Here is a 26,790-nt window from a genome sequence, read left to right as displayed (position 1 = left end):
GGTGGCAGTAGTAGTAGTAACAATAATAATAGCAATAGTAATACAAGAAGAGGAAGACAACAACGAAGAAGCCTTTTGGAAGGATGATACGGCAGGCCCTCCCCTGTGTTGTAGTTGGTTTGCCTGCTTAAATCTCCTAAAAAATCTAGAAGTAGGAATTAAGTTAACTTCCCTTGTATTGAAAAAGAAAAGTAAATTTCAGAAGGGTCAAGTGACTTGTCAAAAGGTACGTGCTTAGTATTTGCTTTGGGCAGAGTCTGGATCCTGGCAGACTGACTCCAGATCTTGTGCACCACTGCTATTCAAAAATGCCTGATGTAGAAGATTAAGAAAAAATTTTATTCTTCATCCACACAAATACCCAAATACCCAAAACAAACTATCACCAAATACCCAAAACAAACTATCTTGCTGTGGAGATAATCCACAGTCACCCATGAAAGAATCCATGATTAAATACAGATCTCTGTGGCATAGAATATAAATGCTAAGAAATGAAAGGAAAGTAGGTTAGTAAACACTGAAATAGATGAGATAGCTTTATAAGAGAAATTTTGCATTGGTCGTTCAGGGTAGAAATTGTACCTGTGGGGCAGAGGGAAGGGAAAAACCATCTTTAGGAACATACTAAGAAACGAAGTACAATGCATAGTGTACCCAAGAGAAAATATGGAGGTGAAAAAGTGTGCATTTACAGATTTCAATTCAAAATTGTTTTTAGATTTCCCAGTCCCACTCTCCAGCTCCATAAATAAGATATATTGGCATAAGCCTTTGGGTTATGAAGTGCTGATAAAAACAGAAATGAGAGGAGTAGCTACTTGGTGTTTATTCTTGAAAGTGACTCATTCAACACTGTTTGATTAAGTTTTCTCTGAGATTATCAACAATATAGCTATGTGCATTTGAAGAACAAATATGTCACTATATCTGGGACATGATACTAAAATGCACTGTGTTATAGGAGAGGGAGATGGGAATTTTCAATTAGAATGTCTCCTTGGAGGAAAATGTTGTTTTCCTAGAATGAAAACTGGATAGAACTAAACATGGCACTGGTACTCACCTAACTAGTGATTACTTTAGATGTAGAAACTGAGTGTGGTAATTGTGCTGCAGAGAATTCTGAAATATGGTATTAGTGGGTAGTTCAACTGAAGTTTGGTCAGAATAAGGGAATATTATGGAAGAGAAGATAAATGGAGTGAACAGAAGTTTACTGCTTGGTGATATTAAGCTTCAGGTTCATCTGTTGGAGAGATTAAATAACCGATTTCTATTGCACTTGAAATCTATAACATTGTTCCTTGCTTTCTTTTTCTTTTTTGTCTTTTTTTTAAATACTACATATATTGTGTGTGTGTGTGTGTGTGTGTGTATACACACACAGCAGATAATTTTAGGCTTAATAAACTTAGACTTTATGAAACAATAAAAAATTATGGTATTATGGTATTAAATATTAGTCAACTTGTAATTATTTCCAAAAACAATTTAAAAAATTTTCATACTATTCCATTTTATTATTTTTAAAATAATTAATACTCAAATATAAGTAGGAAGGAGAATATTTTGTGGGCATTAAAATGAACAACTTTCTTCATAAAATGTGCCACATCATCCTTATTTTTTTCTTTTCCTGCTGACCCAATGAAAACTTCTTCCTGGCACTGGTCTGTGGATGGGTATTGTGGACTGTCAACATATTCAGATGGTCTTAAATGCATGCTTATTACAGCCTAGGGGGCAATCAGAGAGCGGTATGGGAAAGAGAGGATGAGCAGTAGAGGCTGGGAATACCACTCTTAGTTCAAGACTAGCTGTTTTTTATTTTCCTTATTATGTGGTTACTTTATAGAATGTACTGGTCTCCATATGATACAATATGGAAGGAGCTTTACTTTTTTTCCAGCATTCCTTTCACAATCCACTCTCCCAGATCCCCTTAATCTTCTTGCCAGTGTTCCCTGGATATTTCACATAATGCCAATGGATTTTCAAGTCGGAATCGTCTCATCTTTCAATATTACTATGTTGTGTCCAATGTAAAATAAAAAATTAATTTCTCAACCAGTTTACATTTCCTCCTCCTATTTAATTCCTAGGCTTCTTAGACTAATGGGAAAAGGTCATAGTCTGTCTTTAGTCCTTGTCTCTCTTCCTCTGAACAATGTCACACTGCTCTTTCTGGCTCTGCCATAGTCTGGGAAGCAGGGGAGTGTGGAATAGATCACAGGGTCAAAGTATTCCTGGCCTAGGACAGTTTAACCTAGCTATCAGTGGGCCCTACATGGGAGGTGGCCTGATTCTGGTCTCTTCTGCATGAAGCTCTTTTGTATGTTCTTTTTTATATAGAATGATTTTTTTCCCCATTATAGCTGGTTTACAGTGTTCTGTCAATTTTCCACTGTAAAGCAAGGTGACTCAGTCATACACACATATATACATTCTTTTTTCTCACATTATCATGCTCCATCATAAGTGACTAGATATAGTTCGCATGCTATACAGCAGAATCTCATTGCTTATCCATTCCAAAGGCAATAGTTTGCATCCATTAACCCCAAATTCCCAATCCATCCCTCTCCCTTCCCTTCCCCCTTGGCAATCACAAGTCTGTTCTCCATGTCCATGATTTTCAGAAAAAGACAAATATCATATGATATCATTTGTATCTGGAATCTAATATATGGCACAAATGAACCTTTCCACAGAAAAGAAAATCATGGACATGGAGAACAGACTTAAATGTTCTTTGAAGACCCTTCTTCCAGAGACTTCTGTGTCATATTCCTCCTTTTTTTGTTTTGTAATTAATCATCCTTTGGATAACCTCTTATAAGTCCTCCTCAGCTCCTATACCTCTGTTCTTTAAACAGGAGTACCTAGATCTGAAAGGCATATGCCCTACATAGTCTTTTTTATTTTTATTATTTTTATTTATTTATTATTTATTTTATTTTATTTTTTTGTCTTTTTAGGGCCACACCTGCGGCACATGGAAATTCCCAGGCTAAGGGTCGAATTAGAGCTGTAGCGTCTGGCCTACACCACAGTTCTAGCAATGCAGGATCTGAGCAGCCTTTGCAGCCTACACGACAGCTCATGGCAACTACTGATCCTTAACCCACTGAACGAGGCCAGGAATTGAACCTGCATCCACATGGATCCTAGTCTGGTTTGTTAACCACTGAGCCATGACAGCTGTTTCTTTTTGAAGGTAGATTCCTTAGCTCTGCAAAAGCTTTTTAGTTTGATGTAGTCCCCTTTTTTTTTGCTTTTTTAATTTTTGCTTTTGTTTCTCTTCTTTGAGAAAATGTAATTGCCAAGACTGATGTCGAAGAGTATACTAAGTTTTCCTCTAGAAGTTTTATGGTATTAGGTCTTACATATAAATATTTAATCCATTTAAAATTTATCTTCATATATGGTGTGAGAAAGTAGTCCAGTTTGATTCTTTTGCATGCAGCTGTTTAGTTTTCCTACCATCATTTATTGAAAAGTGTGTCTTTTTCCCATTGTGTATTCTTGTCTCCTTTCTTGTAGATTATTTGACAATATAAATATGAGTTCTTTTCTGGTATCTCTATTCTGGCCTGTGTGTCTGTTTTTGTGCTAGTATCATACTGTTAAGATATATCTTAGTAGTATAGTTTGAAATCAGGAAGCATGATACCTCCAGATACCTTGTACTTCTTTTTCAAGAGTGTTTTTGCAATTCCAGGTCTTTTGTGTTTCCATAAAAATTTTAGAATTGTTTATTCTTTATCTATGAAAAATTCCATTGCTATTTTGATTAGGATTGCATTGAATCTATAGATTTCCTTGGGTAGTATGGCCATTTGAACAGCAATCTTCCAGTCCATAACTGTGGTATATCTTTCCATCTGTTGTGTCATCTTCAATTTATTTGATCTTTGTTTTAAAGTTTTCAGAATACAGGTCTTTTATCCCCTTAATTGGTTTTATTCCTGGGCATATAATGCTTTTTGATATGATTATAAATGGGATTGTTTTTAAATTTCCCTTTCAGATAGTATGTTAGCAGTGTATAGAAGCACAGCAAATATCTGTATATTAATTGTGACTCCTGAAACTTTACTAAATTCATTGATGACTTATAGTAGTGTTTCAGTGGCATATTTAGGATTTTCTATGGTTAGTTTTATGTCACTTGCCATAAGTGACAGTTTTACCTCTCTTTTTGATTTGGATTCTTTTATTTCTTTTTCTTATCTGATTGCTATGGCTAGCACTTCCAATACTATATTGAAAAAAGTCATGATAATGGGCATCCTTGTCTTATTCCTGCTCTTAGAGGAAATGCTTTCAGCTTTCACCATTAAGTATGATACTGCCTGTGGGCTTCTCATATATGGTCATTATTATGTTGAGATATGTTCCTTCTATACCAACTTTGAGAGTTTTTATCATGAATGGATGTTGAATTTTGTCAAGTGCTTTTTATGCATCTATTGAGATGGTCTCATGTTTTTTATCTTTCCTTTTGTTAATGTGTGTGTCACATTGATTGTTTTGAGAATATTAAACCATCCTTGCAACCTTGGAATAAATTCCACTTTATCATGGTGTATTTTCTTTCTTTGATGGTTGAATATGTTTTGTTAGTATTTTGTGTAGAATTTTTATGTACATGTTCATCAGTGATATTGGTGAATAATTTTCTTTTCTATAGTGTCTTTGCAATGTATTAAGGTATATAAATATTGATTTACTATAATGCACACCTGCAACTAATGTGATATTGTATGTCATTTATACTTTAATTAAAAAGTAAAATGATTAGCTTTCTTTATTTTTATGATACTTATTTAATGTCCAAAAATGTTCATTAAAAACAATGCAAGAATGAAGTCTACTGCATTTTTTCCCACATCCACAAAACTTTCTATTCTTTGTCTTTTTTTAGGGTCACCTGCAGCATATGGAGATTCCCAGGCTAGGGGTTGAATTGGAGCCGTAGCTTCTGGCCTGCTCCACAGCCATAGCAATGCGGGATCTGAACCACATCTGTGACCTACACCACAGCTCACCGCAATGTTGGATCCTTAACACATTGAGCAAGGCCAAGGATTGAACCCTCGTTTTCACGGATACTAGTCAGGTTGTTAACCACTGAGCCATGACTGGAACTCCCACAAAACATTCTTATAACCTTAGGATAACAATTTTATATATGGCTCTGGATAATTGGGAGACATTGGAAATAAACTTTTAAACTAGATAAAACTATAACATTATTTCAACTGTGGCTAAGATGAAAGTAACCCCATTCTAATCTATGTCAGAATTTCATAGTAAAAATAATAGAATTATTTGTCATGTTATCATAAGGGCAAACCTTTTATTTAGAATTTGATATGACCTATTACAGAAATAGTGGATGCCAAGTTAATAAAATGCCAAATTTTCAACACTTCCTATTTTCGATTAAACAGTAAACTAAGGACATGAAATAGGGAAATAAAATGCTCAAAATCTGCAAGACTAATATAATTATTGTGATTATCACCTTGGAGTGTAACTGAGCATCTGGTTCAAAAAGAGCCTTTTCAGAACTATCAATGTACCACTATTTCTAAGGAGATTAAATTTTCTTGTTGGTATATTTAGAAACAAATTTCCTCTGTGGGACATCATTCAAGTGACATTGACTAATAGAATAAAAGCAATGGCTTAAATTAGTTTCATAATGGTTGTAAGATACATTCTCTATGGTTATTTCTTGTAATTGCTATTAAGAGTGCATGTAGTCACATTTAGACACAATTTAAAATTTCCTTCCAATTGAAATTTTGATAATTATCCTGTATTTCTTAAAATTTTTTTAATAGAGTTTATTTTTCTAGAACAACTTAAGTTCATGGCAAAATTGGGTGGAAGTTACAGAGATTTCCTATATATGCCCTTTCCCACTCCCACTTGCATTGTCTCTTCTGTTATCAACATCCTTCACCAAAGTTGTATATTTGCTACATTAATGAATTTATAGTGAAACATGACTGTCCCTCAAAGTTTATAGTTTACATTAGGATTCACTCGTGGTTGTGGTACATTCTATGGGTTTGGATAAATGTATAATGACATGTGCCTATCATTACAGTACCATACAGAGTAGTTTCAATGCCAAAAAAATTCTTTCTGTTCAGCCTGTTCATCTCTTATTTTCCCCAGCTTCTGGCAAACATTGATCTTTTTACTGTCTTTGTAGTTTTTTCTTATTCAGAAAATCATATGGTTGGGATCATATGGTGTATAGCCTATTTTCACTTAATAATATGCACTTAAGTTTTCTCTTTGAATTTTCATGGCTTCATAGCTCATTTCTTTTCAGTGTGGAATAATAATCATTGCAGGATATGTCAGTTTATTTCTCCATTTATCTACTGAAGGACATCTTGGTTACTTCTAAGTTTGGGAAATTATAGATAAAGTTGCTGTAAACATCTACATGCAAGTTTCTGTATGGACATAAGTTTTGAACTCCTTTTTAAAATAAATATCAAGGAAAGTAATTGCTGAATCATATTTATAAAAGTATATTTGGTTTGTAAGAAACTGCTAATTACATCTTCTTTGGTAAAGTATCTTTTTAGAATTTTAACACATTTTAAAATCAGAATTTTTTCACCTATTGTTGTCAAAATTTGAAAGTTCTTTGTACAATTTGCATAATAGCCCTTTATCAGATGGTATTTTCCCAAGTATTTTCTCATAATTTGTGGCTTTTCTTCTACCTCTCTTAAAAGTGTCTTTCATAAAGTAGAAATTTTAAGCTTTAATGAAGTCCAGCTTTTCAGTTATTTCTTTTCTGGGTAGTGCCTTTGCTGTTCTAAGTGATTGTCAGACCCAAGACAATCTAAATTTTCTCTCATGTTATCCTCTAGGAGCCTTATCATTTTGCATTTTATATTTAAGTTTATGATATATTTTGAGTTAATTTTTGAATGATGTAAGATCTGAGCTTAGATTCTTTCTTTTTAAATGTAGACAACTAGTTGTTCCAGCACCATTTGTTGAAAAGACTGTCTATTCTCCATTGTATTCTATTTCCTCCTTTTTCAAAGATCAGTTGATCATATTTATGTGGGTATTTTTTTTTTACTCTCTTACATTGATCTACTTGTTTATCATATTACCACACTCCTTTGGTTACTTTATAGTAAGTCTTGAAGTTTGTAGCATCAGTCCTATGACTTTATTCTTTTCTTTCAATACTATGCTGGCTATCCTCAATGTTTCCCCTATCAATATAAAATTTAGAATCAGTTTATTGATATTTAAAAAGATACTTTGCTAAGATTTGGATTAAGATTACTTTGAACCTATAAATCAAATTGGGAAGAACTGATATTTTGACAATATGAGTTTTCTTATCCATAAATATGTGAGATACAGCCTTTTATTTCTGTGATTTTATTCTTTGGAATTTTATAGTTTTCCTCATATATATTTTATTAATTTACACTTAAATATTTTATTTTTTGAGTGATAATGTAAATGTTTTGTGTTTTTAAATTAAAATTCTGGTTTTTAATTGTTGGCATATAGGGAGAGGATTGACTTTTGTGTATTAACCTTGTATACTGAAATCTGTCTATAATCACTTATTAGTTCTAGGAGGTTTTTTTAATGTGAATTTTTACATAGAAATTCTTGTCATCTATAAAGAGTTTTGTTTCTTCCATTCTAGTCTATATATTTTAATTTTCCTTTTCTTGTCTTATTGTTAGCTAGGACTTCCAGTACAGTGTTGAAAAGAAGTGAAATGAAAGAGTCTTACCCTGTTCTGAAAGAGCAGAAGGTTTTTTTTGGGCAGGTTTGTCATATGTTTCTAGCTATGCTGATTTAGGACTTACATTTATAGTCTGTATGTAGACACGTAGTAGTTTTGTTATTTTTCTCACTGTAATATGTGTTTGACATTAGCATTGGACAAAGAGAAGCCCACTCAACTCACCAGTAACTGCTTTTCTAAGGGTAGAAATTGCAATAACAGTGAATGTCCTTATTCTGGTATCTTACTTTTAAGGGAAGTATCACCAGGGACTTCTTAAATAGTTGCTAATGTTTCTATTAAAGGATTTGGACTAAAGGCTAGTTCAGATAAAGTAGAAGAGAATAATTCTTTTCTACTGTAAGTATAACTCACTTTGGGTTGCAGAGTTTTAATCACGGCATAATTTTACATTATAATCTCTTATTTTCAACTCTGTTTATGTCTTCATTATTTTTTAATTTTCTGGAGTTCCCCACATGATGCAATGGGTAACAAATCCAACTAGGAACACTGAGGTTGCAGGTTCAATCCCTGGTCTCGCTCAGTGGGTTAAGGATCCGGTGATGCGGTGAGCTGTGGTGTAGGTCTCAGACACGGTTCAGATCCCACGTTGCTGTGGCCCTGGCTTAGGCTGATGGCTATAGCTCCGATTAGACCCCTAGCCTGAGAACCTCCATATACTATGGGTGCGGCCCTAGAAAAGACATAAAAAAAAAAAAAAGATAAAAAAATTTCTTGTTCAGATTTCCAGTGAGGTATTTGGACTGGACCCTCTGAGTCATTAGTCAGTTATAGCTTCCTTTTTAATGCATCACTTCTGGTCATATTATCTATACTTTGGGGGTTGGGGGGTGAGTATACAGTACACGGAATCCTTATGGCTTTAGCTTTGGCCAGGTCTCAGAGGAGGTAATTGGTTACCTAAGAAGGGGATGGGAGCATGATGTGTATACTGGAATATTTTTTAGCTCGAATTATCTGGTACATGTGACTTAGGTTTCATTAAAATGCCCTCAATCATCAAAGAAGTGAACTTAGAGACAAATGAGATAGGATCATTTTCTTTTAAATACACATTTGGCTCTTGAACAATGCAGGGCGTACATGCACCCACCCTCCACACAGTCAAAAATCTATGTGTAACTTATAGTTGGCCTTCTGTATTAGTGCTTTGTCCATATCCATGGTTCTGTACCCAGAAGTTCAACCAGCTGGGGATCATGTAGTACTGTAGCATTTATTATTGAAAAAAATCTTTCTATGAGTGGACCGGCATAGTTCAAATCCATGTTGGTCAAAGGGTCAACTGTATTTTGAAATATGATCCTAATTTGCCTCTCAATGTTGATAAGACACATATGTTTAATTATTGTTGACGGAATCTTTTTTTCGTTTCCTATGTATACTACTATAGGGCATTCCTGCTTTCTTCAAGCTTCCTGTTTCTCCAACCCTTTCCTCCTGTGCCTTCTATTTCATAGAGGTAGTACGGTTTAGGGAAGTAGAAACTGGTACCTTCTGCCAGGTACCAACAGTGTGACTTTAGAAAGTTGTTTTAACTTCAAAACCTTATTTCCCTCATCTGTAAGGTAGTCACTGAATAAAAGTAATCAAATGCACACCTTCAAGCCCCATTAACCTTTCCATACACATTTATTCAGATCCTCTTTATTCAGCTGCATCTCCTTCTATCTGATCTTTGAACAATAACTTTCTATATTTATTTCTGTCAACTATTCTATTTTGTTCCATCCATAATTACATATCTCTTCCTTTTATTTTTAGTTACTTTACAATCAATGATTACTCTTAGAATCAAGCCTTTATATAGTGACTTCAAAACATAGTGAAATCATACCAACAACAATAACACAAAATCATGATTCCTCTCTTATTTAACTTTGACTTAGGTGAACTTTTTTTCTCTGATGAATGAAACTTCTGTATAAATCAAAATAACAATCACTAGAAGGATTTGTTAAATAATTTTTAAAGTAGGTAGATCTTGAGTTAGAATGTGAATAATAGGTGATGCACGTAGTATAATGTGATGTATGTATAAGAGAAGTCCATGCAGAGAAAACTAGATGAACTGATAATAAGTTGACAATTTATTTGAAGATGATGTTTAACTAAGTTAACCTAGAAAGCTCATTAGAATTTAAAATAAAAATGCCAACCACAGTGTTGTCTACTAGAAAAAAGATTGATAAAGTTTTTTTTGTATGTGTGGTGTGCATTTGACTTAAGGAGTGCTGAGGTTTCAATATGGAACTTACTCCAAGGTCAGGCCATTTAAAGAGCCACAAGAAAAATCACTTTAAAATTAATAAGTTTAAAGTATGGAAATAACTTCAGTTTTATCCTCAAAAAATTTTTTTTAATAAGTGATGCCTTTTTGTGTGTCACTTCATTTTGTGTGTCAAAAGACTAAACAATATAAATAGAATTATTGGTATTAATTTATCCAAGTTTTAAAGGGTGAATTAGTGAGAACTAATTATATATTTGAATATTTTGGCTCATGAAACTAGGAATCTGAAGGGAGTGATTCTCATTAATCTAAAGCATGATGGGATCTTTGACTTCAAATAAGAGTCACATTTGAAATTGTGTAACTCTTTCTCTCCATTACTCTGCTCTGTCCTCTTTTGTTATGTTTTATGACCACGTAGGCTTTGGCCATGAATATATGATAAAGTCACCAAGAGTCTCATGCATATATTCTATTAGCTAACTGTTTCAACATAAAGAGAAATCTTCTTTTCAATAATTCCAGCAAAATCTTCAAATTTCACTGTTATTGGACAAATTTGACTCCCCCCCTTTACAGACCTAATAGTTTTAGTCAAGAAATAGAATATAGGGATTGGTCAAGTCTGTTATGAGCCATGTACTTGAAGGTAGTGACAGAATTGAGGAATGGGGGATAGTATACATCAGATCAGTCCCTTTGCCAACTATAAACAATGAGAATTACAAGTATTGATTACCCCTTCAAAGGAAAATAAAAGATGTGTTATGAGAAATAGAAATTAGTGAAACAACATAGTGTAAAACAAAAAAAAGCAATACATAAAGCAAAACCAAACCCCAAACAAAACCCCAAAACATTTCTGAATAATGCAGAAATATCAATTTATTTTTCCAAACTCGTTTTAGAGATGACTAAGGTTAAGGAAGTTAACCAGAAGTTTTAGCTAGTGTGTAGCCCACTGGAATTATTGAATTATTATATTTCATTTCTGTTTTAACCTTGAGATGTGCAAAACACACATATATACACACAGAAAAATAGGTGAGAAAATTCAATTTTAAAAATGATGAGGATGTATGACCTTCCCATATGGGGAAACCATTATCATTTGACTGCCAAGTTGTTGTAAATCTATCCAAGTGAAGAGACTGTGTGCCAATTTCATCCCCAAGAAAACGGTCCGATCATTATGGTGACCTCAGATTTGGGATTACATCACATCCCAGGTGGAATTATTTTCCTATCCTATTATTTTATTTTCAATTTATATTTCCCAGTGCCTTAAAACGTGTTTAGTGGAGTTTCTATTGTGGCTCAGTGGTAATGAACCCAACTAGGATCCACGAGGACACGGGTTCAATCCCTGACCTCACTCAGTGGGTTAAAGATCTGGCATTGCCCTGAGCTGTGGTATAGGTCACAGACTCAGCCCAAATCTGGCCTTGCTGAGGCTATGGTGCAGGTTGGCAGTTTCAGCTCCGATTTGACCCCAAGCCTGGGAACTTCCATAGGCTGCAGTTGAGGCCCTAGAAAAAGACAAAAAAAAAAATGTTTAGTAATTATCTTAAATAGTATCCTACTTTTTCTTTGTTGGTTCCATTTTAGAAAATGATCTTTGATAATTGTTCATTTATATTATAAACCTATAGCCATTATTATAACAGACAGAAGAATTTCCTGCTTTTCTATTTTATTAATAATTTTAGAAAACCATTGACAGCATGGTATCTAATGGTGATTCAGAGAGTGATCATATTTCTTATTGTTTAATGGAAGATGGAAACTACACACTAGAAGTGAAATTCTCAGCTAGGACGTTAAATCACATTGCCAGTGGTTTAAAATAGAACGATGTCTGGTGGGTGTAGTGAAATGCATGGTTATCAGTCTCTGGATCCTTCTATCTCATGCATTTTCTTAGCAACAATAATTCTCCATTTATTTAATATACAAACTATCTTCTTCTAGAAGAGATTGTGGTTGATGATGCACTCACTGCTCTTCCTTCCCTCAAAACACTGGCTGATTATATTGCCCCAAATTTCAGAACAGTTGAGATTCTGATGTCTTCTTTCTTCTCCCTCACACTTTCATTTTTGTTTGTTTCATAAAACAAAATTTGGGGAGAACTCTCATTGACTGTTTATTCTGCAAACTTGAGTATCTCTCAAGTCTCATTGCTCTTTTTCATAACATCCAGGTCATCCCTGGATGCCTTTAACATTAATACCCTTGCATTAAGCCCCCACTGCTCTCACTTTTAATATATTGGTTCAGGACACCATCAGGAGGTAGCACACATATTCCAAGTGAGTTAACATTATGTTTTTCATCAGAATTCACTTTTCTATGCTCTTGAATTGCCTTGTACAGGCTCTGGTAGGGTGTTGAAAGAGAGAAATCATCCTTGTTATATTAAAGCATGTGTCCTAAACAGTAACAATCCTGTACTTTAACTTATTTATTTCCCTTCTCTCTGAATTTTGTAGCCTGGGCTCACTAGGTCTTCCTGGTTGGGGTTTCTGAATAGTAGCTTAATACTTAAAGTTCCAATAACAAGCATGCTGAGCATTTAGTAAAACACATACTATGAAATTGGGGGAAGCAGGTGCAATTCCTGTTGTCAAGATTGATGACCTTTAATGCTGCTCAAGAAGGGAAGATCCTAGCAATGTTTTCTCATGCCAGCATCTGCCAATAGGAAATAAATTTGGGCCACCAGATGCTGCTTAAGGATAGAGCATCATAGGCAAGTGCCATAGGTTATCCAAGGCTTCTGATACTCTAAAAACTAAGAGAGTTAAGGACTTAGAAAGTTTAAGATAGAACAATATATCTGACTAATACAGAGCTGAGGTGTAACAATAATATTTCTTATGCTAATTCTTCAAACAAGGTCATGAATAATGAGCTTTCTTACCACTACCATGTAATCCTATAATTTATTTACCTCATTTTGCTACAGATAAGTCTTTGCCAGCTCCATAAGAAAGGACTAGATTGGAATAATTTTAAACTATTTTTCTCAAGTAATGGAATAGAGATTATTTTCCTCCAGAGAGGTGACTTGAGGGACAGTACGAACAGTGAATATTAAATTATGAATCTCTACACTTAACAGATGGCTGTCTGAGGAATTAGACTTGAGAAATGAGCTTTCAATGTAGAGGACTTGCTGCTTTAATGCCCCCAAAGGAGGCATACCATTGGAGAGCATCTGAGGAGAGAGCATCAGAGTGTGATATAATCCCTACAAGGCTAAAATCCTAGTGTGGGTGTGAAAGCAATACCTCGCCATCTGAGTAGAGAGAGGCTTTTTGGGAGGAATGACCAGGTTTCTAACAAAAACATGCAAAAACGATTGAGTCTTTGCATAATTTGGTATTAAATAATATGTGATATTTGCCTTGGCTATTAGAGATAGTTGTACTGGGTACCACCTTGAAATAATCTTAACCAAGGAGCTGCACTTCTTTTCCCATTATTGTTGTCTGAGAATTCAAGGATAAAGAAGAAAGCAAGTGTTGGTTTCTTCACGGTTAAGTCATCACTACCCTAGGCTGATAGAGATAGCTCTGTGGGATTTTCTTTAATTCATCCAAGGACTGTGTGTGTGTGTGTGTGTGTGTGTGTGTGTGTATATAATAATAATAAAATCAATGGATAGGCTGAATAAAAGAATGTAAATGGCTAGAAACTGAGATAAAAGAGAAAAACCTGTTTTTCACAAACCAAACTAAAAATGAAATGGAAATAATAAAATGAGAGAAGATTGATGTTGGAGAGCTCCTGCATTCTATTTTCATTTTAAATTCTGGGCATACTGCTTGGTCACTTATATAAGCTTTCCTCCAAAGTTTTGTGAAGACATAACTTGAAATGTTAAGACTTTAGTCTTAAGTGGAAATAATCTTTCCTATATTGCCAAGTAAAATTACTGAGCAAGCTGTCGTCTTACCCTCTTCTTACCACATATTTCCCAGCAATTGAGCTGGAAAGTCGTCTTAAAGGTCCTACATGTCATCTACTTATATTCATTTAGAGGTAATTAGATACTTAATTCATAAAACTATGTGGTATACGTGATGTCAGATGAGATTATCATAAACCTGCCAGCTATTTTTTTTTTTTTAATGGGATGTAGGGAAAGAGAAGGTAAAGGGGACTGAGAAGGCATTTTAGAACAACTTGCAAAGGCTAGCTTAGATGTTATGCTGAGGTTCCCCACAGTGAGAAAAACAGTAAAGAATAACAAATTAAAAAGAATAGGGTCAATTTAGAAACTAATTTTAAAATTGTTTTTTTTTTTGAAGCTATAAATGAGCCTAATTCTTGATATCAGTTGGAGAGCACCCCACTGCATGACATTGGAATTCTTGCAATTATGCTTAAAAAAGTAATTGGTGCATTTTTAAAGAAAAAATAAGAATGTTTTTGCAACCAGTAATAGAGAAGTCTTGGCTAGGAGCTATTGTAATAAATAGAACACATTAATAGCAAGTCAAAGTTGTTTGAAACATTATTTAGGGTCTGTTCTAGAATTACCTTAAGACAAAAGTATTATGGAATAGAAGAACATTTGGAAGCCTGAAGCATGGTAAACATGTCTCAGAATCAACAAAGGCAGTCAAGCCAAAAACAATGGCTTATTGCACAAAATATATTAAGTAATACAATTTTTTACTTAGAAAATAAACTTTAAATTTTAGTTGAAAGTCAAAGGTTAATCAGTATTTTTGTAAGAATTGGAAGAAAGTATAAATATTAAGAACACTGCTGATTTATCTTTTTGTAGCCTTGTTAATAACCAGGTCTTTGAATACATGTTAATGATCAAAGTATTTGATAAAATAGTTAATGAAAACCTAGCTGAAAAAATAAATGTGTGTGTGTCTGAGCAAAGTATTGATTGGGAAGAAAAATGCAAACTGGCAAAACAGGAGGCTCACCTCAAGGTCACTGCACACCCTCAGGGCACCTGTTAGCACCAAACACATGCCAACACTTTCAAAGAGTTTCTTCTTAACATTTTTTGAATTCTCATGAGTAGTAAAATGCCAAAATAAATTTTGAAGTTTAGTTTGAAACCACTATAGATATAGATATAGATATGTAGATAGTGTATTTGAACAAAATTATATATATTTTGTTTGAAGAAAAAAATATACATGTGTATTTTTTTGGATGCTTCCATGGCATGTGGAAGTTCCCGGGTCAGAGACTGAATGTGTACCATGGCAGCAACCCAAGCTGCTGCAGTGAAAACCCTAGATCCTTAACCTACTGTGTCACAAGAGAACTCCCTGAATACACAAATTTGAAAAATATTTAATGAGATGTACTTTTGAAAGCATGCTTTATTCAGCAGACATATTCTGGCTTAGCTTGAATAATTGCTTTTAGAATTTTATGAACTGAATAAGGAATGGCTTATTTTAAAATTTTTCAGGAGTTCCTGTTGTGGCTCAGTGGTAACCCAACTAGTTTTCCATGAGGGTGTGGGCTTGATACCTGGCCTTGTTTGGTGGGTTAAGTATCCAGCGTTGCCATGAGCTGTGGTGTAGGTCGCAGACTTGGCTCAGATCTGGCCTTGCTGTGGCTGTGGTGTAGGCCAGTAGCTGCAGCTCCAGTTGACCCCCAGCCTGGGAACTTCTATATGCTGCAGGTATGGCCCTAAAAAGCAAATAAAATGAAATAAAATAACATTTTCACAGAGGTAAAAATGACTTTGTTTCAAACTGTAAATCTTGATGTGGTGAAGGAGGGCAGTCATCTTTTAATGATAAAGAATGAGCCAGGAAGTACCTCAATTATCATATGTATTTTCAAAGCTAAACACACTCAAGGGTCAACCACAATGCCAGACTGAGTATCTCAACACCTTATGACATGATCACTTTAGATAAAACAAAGTTGAAGGACTATGTTAAAAGGAGTGGCGATTTAAGTATGTATCCATCAAGAAGTATATATACTTAGGTATGTATTTATACATACATTTACATTATGAAAATTTAGGTTGTTTAAATTATGAAAATTATATAATTCATGATTTAAAAAAAAAAAAGGGTTAGTATCAGTTACCTGTTTGAAGAAAAATTCCTTGAAATGTATACAAAACTGACACGTGGATCAACATTTCAGCTTTCCATGAAATACAAAACAACTTGATCTCTCAACATGAAGAAACACAATTCAAATTTTATACACACATGCTCAAATAGCATGGGAATACCTCCCCTGCCCCCTTGGCAACCACAAGTCTATTCTTTATGTCTGGGAAACTATCTGTGTTCTGTAGATAGTTCTTTTGTGCCATTGATTGTGTATTTAGTAGTGAGATTTTAAAAGAAACTGGATCATCATTTTGATAAGCTGGAACAGGAAGTCAAGTCAATTTTCAGCTGAATTCAATAAGATTGAAATTCTCTACAACTTCCAGACTTAATAAAACTACGTGGCTTGTTACTTCTCTAAAGAAATGAAATTTTACATTTGATCCTGTTTTTCATTTTTTTCCTCTGGCAGCTAAAGTTTTAAAATTTTCGTTCACTTATTCCACACTGTTATTTCAAAATCTAGCATGGAAAAGTAACCTCTTTTTTTAAAGTTTTAAATATATATGAAACTTTAATACTGATATAAATATATATAATATGTATATATAAACACATGTATACATGTTTACATCTATTTATACATGCATAGGCTGATTTTTCATTTCTTTAAGCAATATATTTTGAAAAGTAGATACTGTTTAGTTTTAGCAATAGTTAACATTCTGTAATTTCTGCAATGTTATATACTATTCATCTGTAACATGAAATGCATCAAATTAAAATGTTTGTTTTCTAACATCTTACAGATAAAGTAGCTCTTTTCCTATCTCTCTGCATAGAGTATTTCTTATTTATGAAGAATAATGTAAAAAAAGTTTTGTAGTTGTAGCTATAATATAAACTGCCAAAAAGTGTGAACTGTGTGAATGCCTGCCACCTCTTGTATTCCCCTCTAATACACAGTGGGTGCTGCAAATAGAATGTTTAGGGGCTCACAGCTCATTTTAAATGCTCTGTGCTTTCTGATTGACTGCAAATTTGTCATTAATAGCTCAGTTGTCTTCTAACAAATGTGTTAAAAAGCTGCGAATAAGCAGAAATCCCAGTGGAAAAAATAATTGTTTCCTAGGTTTGCAGAGCCTAACATCTCTGAATTTGGGCCATTACTGATTATTAAAACCCTTTTTGTCTAGTTCTCCTGCTGTGTGTGACATCTTATTGTGAAAAGCAGGCACCAGTGTGGCACAGCTGGAAACCAAGCATAATAGACTCCCAGGGCCCCAAACATTCTACAATATCCTGTCATTTCCCCACATGCTCATTTAAAAATGCTAATGCTTCCATCTTACATCCATGTGTGTGTCTTCTCTGATGGAAGAATATTATTTGAAAGGCTGCTGGAGAAACAGGGTTCATGATAAGAAGGATGAGGATGACATCTGAGAATTATAAAACTTTTGTTCCACAGAATTTAAAGTACAGTGATTGAGTCTGATTGTGGAGGTAAGCCTGCTCATTGATTGAAGTTGAAATGTATTAACTATTTTATGACTCGAGTCATTTTTATAAATATTCTTTCCAGGAAAATGCGACCTATCTTAAGATCTCAGATTATACCATCTGTCCTAAAGTTTCGTAGTTTATACGTCAGCTTGGAGGTCCCTTTCAGTTATGGTATTTTTATGATTTTTAATAGGAAATATTTCTCACTTTATCTTATTTGAAATCCATGAATAGTGAGTTTTTGTCTCATCAGTACTTGTTTCCCTCTTTAGAATGAGATAGTTCAATTATTTTGGGTCTCTTATATTCCAGGGCCTACTATAAATATCTGAAATTGTATAAGTATCCAGTAGTTAAAAATACTTTGGGCAATACTGGAAATGTTTAGTAGTCAATACATGGAAAGAATATGCATAATGGTTATTGCTCTACCTATGTAATCATGGAAATAATTGTGTTAAAATGTGGCATTTGTTGTTTAAAGTTCTTAGAAGTCCTCATTTTTACCTCAGGGGGTGTGGGATGCGATCTATTAGAATTTATACCACAGGAAAAAATTGGACTCTTTTTTTTTTTTTTTTTTTTTTTTTTGTCTTTTTGCCTTTTCCAGGGCCGCTCCCGCGGCACATGGAGGCTCCCAGGCTAGGGGTCGAATTGGAGCCACAGCTGCCGGCCCACACCAGAGCCACAGCAACGCAGGATCTGAGCCGCGTCTGCAACCTACACCACAGCTCATGGCAACGCCGTGTCCTCAACCCACTGAGCAAGGGCAGGGACCGAACCCTCAACCTCATGCTTCCTAGTCAGATTCGTTAACCACTGCGCCACGACGGGAACTCCAGGACCCATTTTTAAGAACTAAAAGAGATGGTAGATCTGATCAGTCAGAGGCTGTAGAAAAGAAATGGAACACACCTATGTCAATTAATGCTAAAACGTATGCTAATTAAGTGAACCATGAAGCCCCTGGAGCTTTGGCCAAGAATTTTGAGCAAATGCAATACCGAAATGAACAAAAACATAAAAAACAACTCCTGACCATTAAAGCATTATTAGGAAATAATAAAAATGAATGAGAACCCTCAAGAGCAATATATAGCATATGATTGCTATGAACAATAACAATTTCATCTAATATTCTTAAGCACATGCTCTGTGTTGGGCATAAGGTTTTAAATATTTTATGAAATAATTTAGTTTGCATAAAATAGTGAGAAAGATACTATTTTTATCTCCATTTTTACAAAGATGAAGAAACTGAAGCACAGAGGTTAAGTAACTTGCGCTTTGTTTCACAGTTGGAAAATAGCAAGAGCATCAGAATCTGCATGCTGAGGACATTGCAAGAGCACTCTAGCTGGGAAGCCTTTTGTTGCTGACCCTATCGCTCCATTAAATGTAGAAGTCACTGTCTCATCTCAGCTTAATACAGTCGTTATATTGGCTATTCATGGCTTTTGTTATAAAATCAGCTTTGGAAAAAAAGTTCTTCTTTTGGCAAAGCAGATTTTTAAAGAAATTATTGATTGTTCAGCTTCTATGTGAGGTCAAGGAAATGACAAGCATCTTTGTTTTTGCTTCTCAACTGTGATTAAAACCATGATTCATCAACTTTTAAGGAAATGTGTTGGGTCTGCTAATTGAGATTCTGCTAGCACCTGATGCTTTTGGAATCAAATCCTTTTGAATTACTGTGAGATTCCATCATGTCTTGCCCTTCCCTCTCCTCCACATGCCACCGCACCCTTCCCCCATTCCTCTCCCCTCGCTCCCCTCTCTCCCCTGCAGTGTGTAGATACAAGGTTTATTTCATCTGTGTGTGATCTCTCACAACCCTGTTCTAATCCCTGAACACTGAAGTGAACACATGGTGCTAACCCTTGGCCAAACCTGAATGGAATATTTTAACTAGTGATTGAGGTATTTCTGGGTTGGGGGTGCAGAATACACTAGGGAGTAATTTATATACCAGGGAGCAATTTGTCAGCATTTTTATAGAAATGTGAAGATTGATAGATTACATTTGATTTCTGTTTGGGGTCTCAGTTTCTTTTGTTGAAACAGGAGGGATATAAAAGTCTCCTCCTTTGATGCCACATACCTTACTGGGATCAGTGTGTCTCACGTATGTCTTGGTGTTTCATGCTATGAATTTAAAATATTTCCTGTGAGTTTGAGGAAGGACTTTGAAAGCTATGCTTTTTATTTTATCTTTAAAATTTAACTTTTGGCAAGAATGGGGAGAAAAGGGGAACTCTTATGCACCACTTATGGGAATGCAGATTGGCACAGCCATTATAGAGGTTCCTCAAAAAACTAAAAATAGAACTGCCCTGTGATCCAGAAATGCTACTTCTTAGTATATGTCTGAAGAAAATGAAGTTGTTGTCTTGAATAGATATCTGCACTCTTATGTTCATTGCAACAGTATTTGCAATGGCAAGAAATGAAAGCAAACTAAATGTCCATTAACAGATGAATGGAAAATGTGGTATAAATGCACAATGGAATATTACTCAGCCATAAAAGCTAGAATATTCTGCCATCTGTGACACTATGAATGAACCTCAAGGGCATGCATTTTGTGAAGTGAAATAAGTCATACAAAGATAAATACTGTGTGTTCTTATGTGTGGAATCTAAAAAAAGCTAAACTCATAGAAACAGAGAGTAGATTTCTGGTTCCCAGGGCGCAGAGGGGTAAGGAAAATTAGAAGATGTTGGTCAAAGGGTACAAACTTCCAGTATGAGATGAGTAAGTCATGGAGATGTAATATACACTCTGGTGACTAGAGTTAACAATACTGTATTGTATATTTGAAAGATGCTCAGAGTAGATCTTAAGCGTTCTCATCACATACACACACACACACAAATGTAGTTATGTAAGATTGTGGATATGTAAACTAACCTTGTTGTGGTAATCACTTCACAATATACACATCTTTCAAATAGTCACCTTGTACATCTTAAACTTACACAGTGTTATATGTCAATTATAGCTCAAAAAATCTAGGGCAAAAAAGGTTTATGGAGTTTTTCTAGTCCTTTAAGTAATTCAAATTGTCATAAGTAACATAACTAGCATTTATAAATATAAATACATTTATAGATAAACATATACATACACATATATGTACATATTCATAAGTAAATGTATATATGCTTATTGTGTTTATTATATAAATTAGCATTGCTTGTTATAAGCCAGACATTGAATTATATACTGACTAAAGAAATGATCTAGCACAAAGATGGACAAAACGTGATTCTGCTCTGAGCTACTCATGGTTTTTTTTTTTTTTTGAAGATTTTATTTTATTTTATTTTATTTTTTTGCTTTTTAGAGCTGCACCCATGGCATATGGAGGTTCCCAGGTTAGGGGTCCAGTTTGGAGCTACAGCTGGCAGCCTACGCCACAGCCACAGCAACACCAGATCCGAGCAGTGTCTACGACCTACACCACAGCTCATGGCAACACCAGATCCTTAACCCACCAAGCAAAGGCAGGGATCGAACCCGCAACCTCACAGTTCCTAGTCGAATTCGTTTCTGCTGCGCCACAACAAGAACTCCCTTTTTTGAAGATTTTAAAGTAAGCCAGTGTTACAATATTAATTACTATTATGGTGATTCATGTAGACCCTTCTGTATTGAGATGGAAAGAAAAACAAAAATGAATTGCTCATGTGATAACTGAATATAGTAAAATGATTTTTATAACATGATTTGTCAAAAGTTTGAGCTGAGGTGTTTTCTATTCTGTATTCTTCTCTCAACAGGTTATAGTTCTAAATCCAGCCACTTGGTATGTGTGATCATATTTGTATACCAGGTCTTAATTGTGTGTTAGGTTTCAACAATTTCCTTCTGTGTTGGTGACACTCAAAGCCCTTTCTTCCAGCTTGATCTCTTTTTAAAGCTCCATACTGATTTTTTTTTCAGATGATGTTATGAATGGATCTAAGCCAACTTGGTCACAAATAACTGTTTGCACTGAATGAGAACCCCTACAACCCTTCTGTCTGGTTATAGTGAAAGGTTTAGGGTGACCTCTGCCACACACATAGAAATTATTAGTAGATAAGTATAAAGCAGTTCATCTGATCTGTTGTCTACATAGTTTTAGTTTTCTACCATGATCTGACCACTCCTTGCACTGAAAAGATCCCCAGAGGCAGATATGGTTACATTTTAGAGCAATACTTCCAGCCTATTAATGTGAAAGACCATTCAATTTTTCTTACTTCTAACTTATCCCAGACTAATTTTTTTTTATATAAAATAAATCAGTGTATACATGGTATAATTCATAATAGTGATTTTTAACAATGAGGTTATTTTTATTAAAACATTCACAAAAAATTCACCATGCTAACTAAAGGATTTATTTTTACTAATTTATTTGTAATATTTATTATTTAACTTACCAAACCAACCAATCAAGGAAGGGAAGTGAGCTGAAATATTTTAGCAGCATCTAGAATAGCACTTTTGCTTTGAAAAAAGGGCTGACCATCCTAGGAGAGTGAATTCTCAGTCATTGATAAATGACTATTTTATGTTGGTAGCTAAAACATCATACTATATAAAATGAGCTGTTCTGAAGTAAATTATAGTCCCCATCATCTGTGGTCTATATCTCAAATTACAATGAGTTTCAAACTTGACTGACTCATCATACCCTATAGACTCTGTCCTTCTGTACTATGTATGAAACTCGAAGCTCAGAGTGGTAACGCTTAAGTTTCTCTGCTGGCTGCCCTTTACTTGTTCATTCTATTTTGAAAAGACAGGATGAGGTGGAAATAGAGGATGCTGACCTTAACTTCTAGGTATATAATTGATCCTCCTACCCAAACTCATAAAAATACTCCTTGGTTGAATCTTTGGTACCTCGGTGAAAGTTTCTAGTTCAAAAATAAAAATAAAAACAAAACAAAACAAAACAAATCACATATGTCCTAAGGGGGTTGATGAGAGATTTTTGATTTTGTTTTTGTTTTCCTGACCTGAGTGAGTCAATTGGTTCATTATATATAATGATTAGTTCTTGATGGAATTTTGATTCCTGTCACCATGTCAGATGACCATAGGTCTTAAAAAGCTCAGGATTCAATTTCCATATCTGTCTGGACTGCCCAGTGAAACTATCATGACGTGAATGGATGTTCAGGACAGAATTCATCTAAGTGTAAGAGATTTCACACCTCTGCCTTCTGAAATCTGATAACTACAATTTCCTGATAACACTGTATTTCCCTGGTTTAAAAGTTATGCTAACTTCTACTTAGTTTAGTATGTTTGCTAATTTACCAACTGCTTGGATTAAAGACCAGTGCTAAGTCATTTTCTGAGGATCTTTGAAGTGTGCTCTCAGGCAGTTCCTGTCTTTTAAAGCCAGGGCATGGTGCTTGGCAAAAGGTGTATTAAGGTTTTGGCAAAAGCTATATTCACTTGCAATGATGTCCACTTAGTGGATTAATTATACTTGTAGACTATTTTAACAAAGGATCAAGGGTTGTAAAGTCCTTTATGGTCCTAGCAGTCTTCACAGTACTCTGCCTGTTGGCATCTCCAGATTTTTAAAATAATGGTAATTATTACCAACAGGCTAATAATTTATTACACAATCATGGAAATTCTTAAATAGGAAAAGTAATATTTCTTTTTAATATGTCATCTATAGTGACTGTCCTATGCCTGTGTAAGCATTGTATAGTTATGTGGGAAGGTTGTAGTTTATTCTGAATGAGTTGGGTGAGTTTTGGGGGATCATATTTTCCAAAGCTGGCCACAGAAGTTTTCTATGTCCCCTTCTCTTATAACTGAGTGGGATTATATACATATATAATATGTGCACAATATTATGTATAAAAGTTATTTTTTAACCAATGAAATACATCAGAAATGACACTGTGACTTTGGGGCTAGTTCATAAAATTTGCTGCTACTTCAGCTTTGTACTCTAGAATACTCACTCTTGAAGCTTTCTACCATTAGATAAGAAGTATTATTTTTTATATATTATCATGCAATGAAAAGCTAAAATTAGCTGATGTAGAGGTACCACATAGAAAAATCTTGAGCACAGAATTAAAGCAGTTAGCTTGTGATCTATTTCTTTTCTGATTTAGAGGTGGGGAGAGACTTCAAGAGAAATAAAGATGATCAGTCTAATTTCAGCATAAATAACTGACTTTCTGGTAAGTGGACAAATAATACTTTCTAGGAGAGCAGCCCTGATCTATGGAATGAATGCCCTACGAGGGTGCTCCAGGTATATGATTGCTTATGGTAAATAAACCTATACCCTCTGGATTTATGAGGCATGCTCCTTGGAGAAAGTCATATAAGCTATGCAACTCTTATGTCATGTAAGCTATGTAAAATGAAGTTGTTCTATGACGTAAACACACTCTGCAGTGTGAAATAATCTGCATACTTTACTGAGAGACATCTGTGCCTCTTGATTTCTTATATGCACCTCTTGATTCCTTACATGCTTGAAATTACTAGTAGAACTTTATATGCTTACAGTAAGAGTTCTGATTTGAGTCTCATTTGACAATCTTATGGTTTATGTTCGCTCAGTTTGGAATGTCATATTTTCATATTATAATTAAAATTAGTATTATGTGGAATTTCAAATCTACTACCTTAAAACTGTATAATCCTAAACCAGGAAAATATTTTATTTATTTATTTATTTATTTAGTCTTTTTGCCTTTTCTTGAGCCACTCCCGTGGCATATGGAGGTTCCCAGGCTAGGGGTCTAATCAGAGCTGTAGCCACTGGCCTACTCCAGAGCCACAGCAATGAGGGATCCAAGCCGCTTCTGAGACCTACACCATAGCTCACGGCAACACTGGATCCTTAACCCACTGAGCAAGTCCAGGGATCAAACCTGCAACCTCATGGTTCTTAGTCGGATTCGTTCGCCGTGAGGGGAACTCCCAGGAAAATATTTTAAATAAAAATAGTTTTAAAGACACTACTTAACATTTTGTAGTGAGAGTAATTTATCTCTTTACCTTTCTTTCTCCAAAGAAATCTTGCTGATGTTCCCTTTCCTGTTCCAAGATGTATTACTATAAATTTTGTCAAATCTTAAGCTGAGGTATTTTAAAGGTGAACTATCATATTTATACTAGTGAGTTTTCCTATCCTGGTGTGTGAGATTTTCTCTCCATTTCTCTGCGTCTCTTTATTTTTTGTGGGTATTTTTGTGTATTTAGCTGGTCCCTATTATTTTTAAGTTTAAAAACATAATGCTGTTTTAGCTCATTTAATTTATATAGTTTTCCTTTTCCCTTAAAATATTTAATACTTTTCAACAAAAATTAGTAATACAAGTTTCATGGTATCAAAGATTCATATATACTAACATAAAGAAAACTTGAGTTTGCCATTTTCTCTAACCTGCTCCATTGTCCCTGTATGGTTTCATCATCCTAGAGTGCATCCCTTCCACAACTGTTTTCTTTGTACTGATAGAAATATAGACATGCAGGCAAACACACACACATGCACACACACACACACACACAGGATGTTTATTTCCTTAAAAAGTGGGAGTAACTGATTGCATGTATCCCATTCTGTTTTCTGCTTAGTAATTACTGTTACATGGAATAGGTTTTGCTTTTACAAAGTGTAATTCTGAGTCATTTTCTGGTAAATTGTTACATGTATGTAATGCTAATATTATGTTGATATTTCAACTCTTCATATCTGTTGTTCTCTATGTTTTTATTACTTTAGCTAGGCCTTAGAATACAAACCTGAATGAAAATGCTGAGAAACATTCTTAATTTTTCATATGTCCTGATTTTTCTTATTAATTTCAATACTTTGTCCTATATTTTGACCTTCTCAGGGACTTAATACCCTTTCAAGGGGTCCATAAAGTCAAAACTATTTCCACAATAATACTACAATATTATGTATTTGTTTTCATGCTGATATTTAGAATGATGTTAGAAAAACAATAGAAGGTAAAAAGTTTCTTTTCTTGACATGAATGAAGGCACTGGCCCTCAGTCACCCTCATACTCATATAATATTTACCACCACACCCTCAGTTTTTTTTTTTTTTAATTTTACTTAAGAATATCAGTTTGGGAGTTCCTTCTGTGGCACAGTGGGTTAGGATCTGGCTGATCCCCAGCTGGTGCAGAGGGTTTAGATCAGGCATTGCTGCATCTGTGGTACAGGTCACAGCTGCAGCTCAGATTTGATCCCGGGCCCAGGAACTTCCATATGCCATGGGAACAGCTATTAAAAAAAAAAAAAAAAAAAAAAAAAAAAAAAAAAGAATGTCAGTTTGAAGCAGTAAACTTTACTAATTCCATCAAATCTTTCCCTTTGAATGGTCATATTTTTAATATTTTAATAAGTATAAATATTGCAATAAATACTCTTACTTATTTGAGTAAAGCACTTCTCCAAATCCAAGTATGATGACATCTCTAAGAGAAACATCTGTGAGATTACTATAGTCATAATATGAACTAGCCACTTATTTTTCATACTACTCTGTGTTTATCTGAAAGTGGCTAATAAATAACATGGTCATTCACAAATTGGCTTGATTTCCTTAAAAATAAAGTAAGCATATCACCAAAAGAAAAAATAACTGGCAGTATTGTAGTCAAAGGCAAAAAAATATATTTCAAGGAAAAATTGAAATTTTGGAAAGCTTAAATTTGCCAGCCTGAGCTTGACGACTTTCACAATGCTTAATGACTTTCAGGATTTGGTAGTGATATTAACAAATGTCATTTTTGATGGTACCAAAATTCTTAATTCACTATTAACACAAATATTAATTGCATGATACTTTACATTAATCATTGAAAGAAAATGGCATCCTTTTTTGATTTATAAAATGATAGACAAATATGCATAAATATTTATTATAAAATATTTAAAATATGGTAAAAACTATTGCTGAATACAAAGGGTCATAGCCACAATATATTCTTTAAATAATATATTTATATATGTTAAGTAGTTGTCTAAAATTTGTGATAGAAAGACTAATTTTCTAAAGAAAGTCCACATTTTAATTAGCAGTTTTGTTGTCTTTGGGGAAAGCACTAGATAGGTAATAGATGAGGAATAAAAGAATCAATCTATCAAGGATGACATTATAATTATAGCAAA

At 34.4% G+C, this 26,790-nt stretch overlaps 1 long non-coding RNA gene across 4 annotated transcripts in view; it reads left to right on the top strand.

Annotated features, from left to right (window-relative positions):
- Positions 1-26,790, top strand: part of LOC106509513 (uncharacterized) — a 265,044-nt gene that overhangs the window by 109,631 nt on the left and 128,623 nt on the right. The gene's annotated exons all lie outside the window — the stretch shown is intronic.

Source organism: Sus scrofa, chromosome 2 (assembly GCF_054392235.1).
Source record: "Sus scrofa isolate SSC_HxYL_T2T_F1_AM1 chromosome 2, Sscrofa_HxYL_maternal_Yorkshire_Landrace_v2.0, whole genome shotgun sequence".
NCBI lineage: Eukaryota > Metazoa > Chordata > Mammalia > Artiodactyla > Suidae > Sus > Sus scrofa.
Note: the sequence above shows the minus strand (reverse complement) of the source record. Positions and strands in the feature narration are given on the sequence as shown.